Source organism: Calonectris borealis, unplaced genomic scaffold (genome assembly GCF_964195595.1).
Source record: "Calonectris borealis unplaced genomic scaffold, bCalBor7.hap1.2 HAP1_SCAFFOLD_35, whole genome shotgun sequence".
Classification (NCBI taxonomy): Eukaryota; Metazoa; Chordata; class Aves; order Procellariiformes; family Procellariidae; genus Calonectris; species Calonectris borealis.
The window spans coordinates 1,393,966-1,402,727 of NW_027441451.1; positions in this window are offsets into that span (position 1 = coordinate 1,393,966).

Here is an 8,762-nt window from a genome sequence, read left to right on the forward strand (position 1 = left end):
CTGCAGTGGCATGAGGTCTGTCCCTTCTCTACCCAGGAGATGCTGGGCAGTGCATGAATACCAAGCACATCACACCTGGGTCCCCACTCGTGTGCATTCCCCCTCAATCGCTGCTAGTTCTTCTCTCCCCCATTGTTTAACCATCCCCTCGATGTCACAATCATGCATCAGGCCAGTGATTTTCGTCGTGCCGGTATCACAGGGTGTCCACACCCAAGAACACTTGCAACATCATCTCTTCCTTCCTAGATCAGCTTCACCTCCACCACAAGCCCTCAGAGGATGCAGCGACACCACAGACAGCAAACCCATCTCCTGCTCAGACTGCACAGTCCAGCTCTGTTTCTCTTTGGCCTTGCAGAGAGCAGGGTTTGCCTTCCTTGTGGGCACCTCATTTCTTCTTTAAATTGCCATCTGCTGTGCACTCCACCATCTCTCTGCTCTGAAGCAAAGCCTCCGCACACCTGAGGTCTTGGGGGCTTGGTAGCAGGTTTCGCTGCTGCAAGTCTGCTCTCAGCCCAAATGTGCCACAGCTGAGGTGCTGCAGCCCAGACCTGCACCGATGCCCTCAGCCTGGGGCACAGACAGGAGGAGCTGGAGCTCTGCGTGCAATCTCTTCATTCCACTTTGAGGGAATAACAGCTGAGGTGTGTTGGGACAGCTCACATGATTGGGGTGCTGTGCTGGGTGGGTACAGGATCATCAAGAGAGACAGGCCAGGATCAGGAGGGAGGTGTCCTCAATGTGAAGAAGCTGCTTAGATGTGTTAAGTTCCTCTTCGGGATGAATGAATTGGGTGAGCCCTTGTGGGTGAGGGTCAGAGGAGAGACTGGTAAGGGTGACCTTATGGTGGGAGACAACTCATTGAAGTCCCCTTGCGGACTTTAATTACCCTGGCATTCACAGGACAGAGACCACAACAGCGTGCAAACAGTCCTGGAGGTTTCTGGAGGGGCTTAGGACACAGCTTGGGACACAGGCCTTTATAGCACACCTACCAGATTGGCCAAAACTGAGGACACTGATCCGCATCTGTTACTCTCAAAGAAGGAAGAGCTGGACACGGATGGGAAAAGCAGTGTCAGCCTTGGCTGTCGTGACCATGAAATAGTGGGTCTCACCTCCCAAGGGAAAGGAGAAGAGAAGAGTGCAGATGCTAGACCGCAGAGGAGCAGACTTTGGCCAAGTCTTGCGACTTTAAGTGGGGGATCCCATGTGAGCACACAGAAGAGCAGCAGAGCTCAGTACAGCTGGTCTTCAAGGACAGTGTCTTTCAAGCGCGAGAGTGTGCATACCAGTAGTCAGGAAAACAAGCAGAGATGTCAGGAGAGAAGCTTGGGGAAACAGAAGCTTGGGGAAACAGGAAACTCATGGGGACGCTCCATAGAAAAAAGGAAGCGTACAAGAGGTGGATGCAAGGATTGAAACAAAGGAGGAACTCAGAAATACGGTTGGTTTTAGGAAAGCCAGAGCTCCCGTAGAGTTGACACTTGCAAGGGAGTTCAAGGGCACAATGTTCCTACTTCAGGAACAGTTAAAGAAGAAATGAAGACAATGTGTGGCCACTGCTGACTTTAGTAAGAGTAGGTGTAGATAGGTGTGAGATTCTCTTGGCCTTTGTCTTCACCAGCAAGGTCTCCCAGTTCCATGTGCCTAAGAGGGAGAACCTCAGGTGAAATCCAGCAGTGGATGGAGATCAAGTCAGGGGTTTCTTAGGTAAGGCCAACCTTTAATAGTGCATTGGACCAGATGGGATGAACCCAAGGATGTTGAGAGACCAGGCCAATGTCATAGCAAGGCTGCTCTGATACATTTTGGAAAGTCATCATGACTGGAGCAAGCAAAAGGCAAATCTTGCGTACATCTTCTAAAAAGATCCAAGCCCTGAGCAGGGGAATTATAGGCGACAGTGACAGAGGCCAGGGGCTGCGTGGCTGGGCAGCAGCTCTGTGGAAATGGCTCTGGTGGTCCTTGAGTTTCATTAGGCAAAACATGACCCAGCAGAGAATCCTGGGCCTATGAGCAGGACCACAGCCAGAAGAAGTGATTATCCCCCTCTGCTCAGCACTTTTTACACCACATCCACAATACTTGCCCACGTTTGGACCCTGTGCAGTGACAGTGAGACATTGGCAAACAGGAACCACTTCACCAGGGGACCACTAAGTTGGTAATCCTTCCATTATCCTTCAAGTGTTTGTGTGATTTCCCCAAGAATATCAGTATCTGCAACAACCACCACCACAACAAAAGCATTAATCTGCCTAAATATAAACACCTGCAGAGGAGCACTCTGCACCTGTGGTAGCCACTTTGGGCAATGCCAATTGAATCAGTATTTGCAATGTACAGCATGATACCCAATCCAAAAGTACGTATCTAGAGCGGTTCAGCTGAAGGGCGGTCTTGCAAAAGTCACCCTTTGTGTTCCCAGGTGGCACGGCCACTGCTGATTTCCCTCCCCAGATTGGCAGAGGCTGGGTCCCCTTCTGAGCAAGGACTCCCTGCAAGGAAGCCACAGCCATGGGTGTTGCTCACCTGGTTCTTACTGGCACTTCACTTGGCATCCCTTTTGGTGTATTTGATGCTTTTCTGTGACTACTCTTTGTGCACAGAAGTTCATAAAAAGGCAATGATTTCATAAAAGCTGGTCATAAGGGCCCTGTCACGGACAAGAAAGCTCACCATGAGCTCTGGAGGGAGCCAGGAAGATAGTTAATAAGCACCAGGAAGATCCAGGAAGCTCAAGGCCTCTTCTGAAGAGTAAGCAGCCTTGAGCAGCAGTGATTGCCCCTGTGGAGGTCTGGGAGAGAGAGTTGGGGCACACCAGTGAGAATCAAAGTGATGGCTGATGGCTTTAGCAAATCCTTACAAGCATGTCAGAGCCCAGAAAGGGAAGGCAGTTGACATCTGCTGGCAGAGGAGACGAGAAGAATGTTTGTCCTGGGAATATGGCAAGAAGGACCTTGCTGTCTTTTCCTCCTTCACTCCTCACGCTTGGATGGACCTCAGGAAACATCCATGAGCCTGGAGGATGCACAGACCTCCTGGGATGAGGTTCCATCACTGCAGGGGAAGAGGGAAGGACTTGTGAGACACATGGGGCTGCAGGTAACAGAGCGGTGTATGTGTAGCAATAAGTGTGCTACAGGTAGGAAGAAGACCTGAAACAGCATGGGCAAGGGGCGGGGGGGTGTTGTGCTGAATTGAAAGAGGTTGATTTTTTTAATTTGAGGCAGCAGAAGGAGGAGGATGTACAGATCAGTGCTGGCATATGGAGTGAAGATTCAAGCAAGTCTGGGGGCTAGGACAGCTTGGGTGCCAGAGGAGCATTAGCAGAACTTTGGAAGAAGCTGGGTGAGTTGTTGGAAACTCAGAGGCACTGACAAATCCTCAGAAAACTTTGTGTTTGAAGACACAACCAGTGAGGATAGAGGGACACCAGTAAAGCTTGGTACATCCCGCGTCAGTGAGGCAGGGGACCAAGGGGGCGGTTAAAGTTTTCAAGGAAACAGGCACAGGTAGAGGACAGTGTATGACAGCCGGTGGTGGGGACAACCAAGGGCCTTAGGGGGGCGGGGACACACCCCAACAGAATTGAGATCCTTGTCCTCTCGGCTATGGCTGCTGTCTCTTCCGCTGGGGCCCATGAGAGGACAGCAGTTCCTGATGTTCCCAGTGCCTTGTTGCCTCCTCACCTCCATGGAGGCTGGGGGTGTCCTACCGCTGTCCTGCACTCCACATGGCACACCCCCACCTCTCACTGCCCCCAGGAAAAGCCCTGAGACTCCCAGGAGGGAAGAATCCCCTTTCCCAGGGAACAGGGGTCAGGGCTTTTCTCTCTTGATTGATGAAATGCATCACAGGTGCATCAGAGGCACCTCCACTTTTGATTTTCCACCTGGAACCAGTGGTTCTGACTTCCTGCTTCACCAGTCCCCAGGGACGGGAATCTTGTCTGGTCATTCCCTCCGAGGTCTCTCCAGTGATGGACATCAGTGGGGCCTGCTAACACCCTCAGAAACTTGGAGGTTTGCTGCTGACTTTTACTTCTCTAGAGGCTTGTTCAGTCTTTCAGGATCTGCAGGATCTTGGCACTAGAGGGCTCATTAACATGCAAAACACCCCAACAAGCCAAGTCTCTGTGCATAGTTTTCCTTAATTCCTCACTTCTTATGTGGTTAATTAGATTTCAGAAGTCAATAGATTTCAATACTAAACAGCAACAAGATAGGATTCCTTCTTTTTTAATTTTTTCTTCATTTGTCTTCTTACACATTAAGTGATGTCAGCAGTCTCCAGACAATATTGATCCTGAATGTCTCCTCATGGAGTCTGCATATAGAAGTCAAAACCCTTTATGTCAGACACTCTACGGACAGTCTTTGTCCCAGCCCCACCATTTCTCTCATCAGGCAACTAGGACTTAGCAGCCAGTTCAAATCTGAGCTTTCTCCACTGAAGTCTGTAGCTGCATGGTTCTGCGCGTTGGCACCAGTTCCCACCTGGGGCTTTACTTGGAGAACGAGCTGACACAGAAGGATGTTTCTTAATAGCCAACACAGAGAAACAAAGGAAGGCAGAGTTCAAGAAACAAAAGACATTCCTCAGCTGGAGGTTAAGTCCACATTACCTCCACTGAAGTGCACTCTCCATTCTGGATGGCCTTAGACTAAAACAAAACACATTTGTGTGTCAAGCCCAGATCCCAAGACCCCCCAAAACACGCCCTGCCCTGCACTCTGTCCATATTCGCTCTTTGCACACAGTGAGTCACATGTTGAAGTCACAAGAGTGAATGAGATGCTCTCTTTTGGATAGCGAAAACTGCACTAATCCCAAAACGTCAGGGTTTCAGGAGCATCTTCAGGTAGACTCCGCAACATCTAGCGCCACTCACCTTTCATTCGCTGCAGGGTAAATTACATGGGATTCCATTGTAGGTGAATACAGGGATGAGAGTGATCTGCTACAACATTGGACACCTTGGGTACAATTGCCCAGGCTTCCCTTTCTAGTCAGAGGAGAGAAATCAGTTGTCTCAACTGAGATGCCCTGGCCTACCCTGTCTGTCCACCAGCTCCTGCTCTAGAAAGGCTCGTGTTGCTCCTGGGTCACATTTCCCAGTCCCTTGTGGAGGCTTCAGCTGCCCCCATGTATCCTGGAGGAAGTTGCCCCCTCTGTGTGAGCAACTGAATCAGCCCCTGGATGAAGATGTTAGGCAGAAGTTGAAACGTGCAGAAAAGGCCTCGGTGTAATAAGTGGTCAGGAAGTCTTCATTTTCAGATTTTTGATGCTGGGGTGTAAATTCTCATGAATTTTTTCATAGGACGTGGACATGGACCAGCAAGCTGATGACAACTTTCTCACCTCCTTTGTAAATATAGATTTATGCGGCCATTTCCAAAACCACATTTTGTCCCAACGCTTTGAATGGAGAAGCTGTGTTTGGAGGACGTGTTTATTTTCATACATTTCACATCTACATTTCATATCTAAATGGAGCTGGGAGCAATGAAGGTTGGGTAAGTGGGATAGATCCTGCCTTTATCTCTTTGCTGCCAAGCAATGGCCCCACGTGCTAGCACTTCCCTCCTGTCATCCCTTTTTTTGAGAGGGCCAAATCTTTATGGGGTTGTACAATGGCATAACACCATGGCCCTCCAAGTGCCAGACCGCCACTGGGGTACATATGCCCTGAGTTCACCCAGAGACCTTCTCTTTCAGGCACCCAGAAATGTGATCCAAGAGGACATGCTCTGGGACATGTTCCTCATCCAAAGTGAAGCTAAGCAGCCTTGAGCTCCCCAGCTCATTCTCTGGCCCTTTTTGAAAGATGTGTGCACCATTTACTTTCTGCCAGATGTCAGGGAGTCCCGCCAGTCTCCATGGCCTTTCAGAGATGACAGAGTGGCCTCACTGTGACATTGTCTTACTTGCTCAGCACCTCTGGATGTAACCTGTCCATTCCCATGTACTGGTAATGGTTGAGTTTGCTCAAGGAGCCCCTGATTTGATTCCTATCCTCTGTTGGCTGTTCTCCAGGGTCCTGCCTTGAGGCACATAGGCCTGAGAGACCTTGCTGGTGAAGTCTGAGGCAAAAAGGACATAGAGTATCTCAGATCTGTCTTCACCTACTCTTACTAAATTCAGCATTGTCCAATCAATGTCTTTGTTTTCTTCTTTAAGTGTTCCTGAAGTAGGAAAAGCTCATTGTGATTCCCTTGCATTCACTTTCAGCTCTCAAACTGATTTTTGATACAGACAAGTATTCTGCTTGGAGGATGCTGTCCTTGAAGACCAGCTGTGCTGAGCTCTGCTGCCCTCCAGTGGGGCTGGCCATTGGATCCCCACTGAAACTCCCCAGAAGAGGCAGAAGTCTGCTCCTCTGAGGTCCAATGTCTGCAGTCTTCTATTCTGCTTCCTCACTCCCCGCGGGTGCTGGGACCTCACTATTTCAGGGTCACGACAGCCAATCTTCACATCTCTGACCAGCTCTTCCTTGCTTGCAAGTATCACATCCAGGTTGGCATTATTTTTGTTGGCCCATCCGGCAGCTGTGCTAAGACGTTGTCCTAAGACACTCCCAAAACCACCTGGGCTGTGCACGCTGCTGAGGTCCCCTTCCAGAAAATGCCAGGGTCATTGCAGTCCCCAGTGAGACCCAGGCTTCTACAGCCAGGGACTTCCTTGGGGGGCTTCGAAAAGACTCTGCCCACTTCCTCACCCTGACTGTGGGTTCCTCAGCTCCCACATGAGAGGCCACTTTTACTGGCCTCTGCTCCGACCCTCTCCCACACAAGGGCTCACCAAACTCTTCACCTGCCCCACAGAGGAGCTCCATACATCCAGTTAAAGTCTTCACTTTGAAGGAACCCCAATCCTGATCCTTCCAGCCTGTCTCTCCTGAAAAGCCGGTACCCATCCATTGCAGCACTCCAAGCTGTGTCACTTGTCCCACCACGCCTTGGCTGTTACTCTATCGATGTCAAAAAGCACAGGCTCTCGCTCAACTTGTCTGTTGCCCTGGCTGAGGGCATCGGTGCACATCTGGGCTGTGGCATCTCAGGTGTGGCTCCAGGCCAAGCTCTGACTTGTCTTAAAGGAAACCTGGTACCAAGCGTCCCAGTCCTTCTGTGTGGAAAGGCTTTGCTTCACAGCAGAGACATGACCAACTGGACGGCATCTGGAAATATAAAGCTGAAATTAAATGACAGGTGGGGAGGAACTGGAAGTGCCCGGAGGAGGTCTGCATATGTCCTGTACTTAAGGCCCCATGAGGAACATGCCTCAGATATAGTGATAAAAATGTAAACATTTGTGTAGGAACATCATAACCATGAAGGACAATAACAACAGCAACAAAGACATATATAATGGTAAAAAATACCAAACAAAACCCAATGGAATCAGATACTGTGGGAGTCATTTGTGGAGAGAGGTGGTAATTTTATCACTATTAAAACATTTCCATGGAATCGCTTTCCATAGGGCATCTTTGAGCTGCAGGTTTCTCATGCTGTAAATGAGGATGTTCACTGCCAGAGGCACCATGGAGCACACAACAGCCATCCAGGTGCAGGGATGGGGAGGAGATGGAGAGGGGCTTCAGGTGGGCAAAGTTGACAGTGCTTAAAAACACACAGACCATGGGCAGGTGAGGGAGGCACGTGGAAAAAGATTCGAGCTGTCCCTGCTCAGAGTTTATCCTCAGCACAGCCCTGAAGATCTCCACATAGGACAGCATGATAGAAATAAAACACCCAAATGCAAAACAAACACTGACCACAACTTCCCTGAGGTAGTCTGAGTCTGAGCAGGAGAGCTTGAGGATCTGGGGGATTTCACAGAAGAACTGGTCCACAGCATTGCCGTGGCAGAGGGGGTAGTGACAATGTATTGGCCGTGTGCAGGAGAGCAGTGAGAAACCCACTGGCCCAGGCAGCTGCTGCCACGTGGACACAAGCTCTGCTGCCCAGGAGGGTCCCGTAGTGCAGGAGTTGGCAGATGGCAACATAGCGCTCGTAGGCCATGATGGTGAGAAGAGAAAACTCTGCTGAAATGAAAAAGAGAAAGAAAAAGACCTGTGCAGCACATCCTGAATAGGAGATGTCCCTGGTGTCCCAGAGGGAATTGGCCATGGCTTTGGGGAGAGTGGTGGAGATGGAGCCCAGGTCGAGGAGGGAGAGGTTGAGGAGGAAGAAGTACATGGGGGTGTGCAGGCGGTGGTCGCAGGCTATGGCGGTGATGATGAGGCCGTTGCCCAGGAGGGCAGCCAGGTAGATGCCCAGGAAGAGCCAGAAGTGCAAGAGCTGCAGCTCCCACTCCTCTAGTGTGTGTGAATGCCAAGAGGAGGAAATCAGTCATGGAGCTGCCATTGGACATTTGGTCCCTCTGGGCATGTGAACCTGTCCAAGGAGGAAAAGGCAGTGGCAAGTTAGGGGAGACTTCTCTGAGTAAAACTACTTTATTTCTCATAGAATTTCCCCCCACCCCGTGCCCCAAACTGCCTGGCCCCTTTCAGGAAGACCTTTGGCAGGTCCCATCCATGAGCTGGAAGGTGCTGGCTGAGGGTGCCCAGGGAGCTGGGAGCTCTGCTGGGGGCTCTGCAGGAGTCAGTCCTGCCCTCCAGCAATAGGCAAATAGGAAACAGGAGAGATCCCAGATTAAAACCACTCAGGGCATCAAAGAGCTTTGCAGCATTGTTGCTCCCAACTCACCTGACTGCAGAGCAGAGCTGGGGGGGTTTGTTGGGTTTGTTC